A 1,007-nucleotide genomic window follows, 5' to 3' on the forward strand; every position below is an offset into this window, starting at 1 on the left:
AAGTGTTTTGGTTTTTTAATTTTTTTTTTTTTTAAAGGGGGTCTATCATTGGCAAAAGTCATTTTTAGATAAGCAGATACTTACATAGCTTTTAGAAAGGCTATTCCACACATATCTTTTGTATGTAAATTGCCTCAGTAGTGTTTGAATAAGTCCGTTTTTATTCATATGCTAATTAGTTTCCAGCGTGCACAGGAAGTTGTCAGCCAGCTCTCCTCTCCATGCTGTGTGCGAGAGCGGGGAGGAGTCAGCAGCAGTCTGTGCTGTATACACAGAAGACTTCAGGGGTGCACTGAGAAACTAATTAGCATATGAATAAAAACGGACTTATTCAAAAACTACTGAGGCAATTTATATACAAAAGGTAGGTGTCGAATAGCCTTTCTAAAGGCTATACAAGGATGTGATTAGTTAAAAATGACTTTTTTCCAATGATAGAGCCCCTTTAAATGAAGTGGATTTGAGACACTAACTCCCTTCCCTTCCTTTCCCCAGACTATAAAGATCTGTGGTTGGTTTAATGTTCCAAATCGATCTGACAGGTTCTCTTTAAGGGGAAAACTACACTCTATACACATTATGCATATACACCAAACAAGGAAAATAAACTTTTTAATCCTATGTAATCCTGTACAATCCCTTTATTAGTCCTGAACAATAAATTTACAGCTAAAATCTACCATGCCCTGCATTTTAAGTGAAGGTTTCATAAATGCTGGTTCATGGTGCTTTCCCTGTGTCTTCATAAAACAGGTGAGTTTCTTTCAGCAGTCTCCACCCTTGGGTTGTGAGCGAGGTGTATTATTGCTCATAGTGAGAGCAATGAGGAAGTGGAAACTAATCTTTCTAATGCCAGGGCACAGCAATTACTGCACAGTGTGACCTGGGACATTTACATATTTCTCCTGACCTTCTGTCTTATTCTTAGAATCTTCTATTTCCACACCCATCTTGTAATGATTCCTGGACCGGAAACTCCAGGCTATTGAAAGTATCTCTTCTCTTTC

Source organism: Leptodactylus fuscus, chromosome 6, assembly GCF_031893055.1.
Source record: "Leptodactylus fuscus isolate aLepFus1 chromosome 6, aLepFus1.hap2, whole genome shotgun sequence".
In the NCBI taxonomy this organism is placed as follows: Eukaryota; Metazoa; Chordata; class Amphibia; order Anura; family Leptodactylidae; genus Leptodactylus; species Leptodactylus fuscus.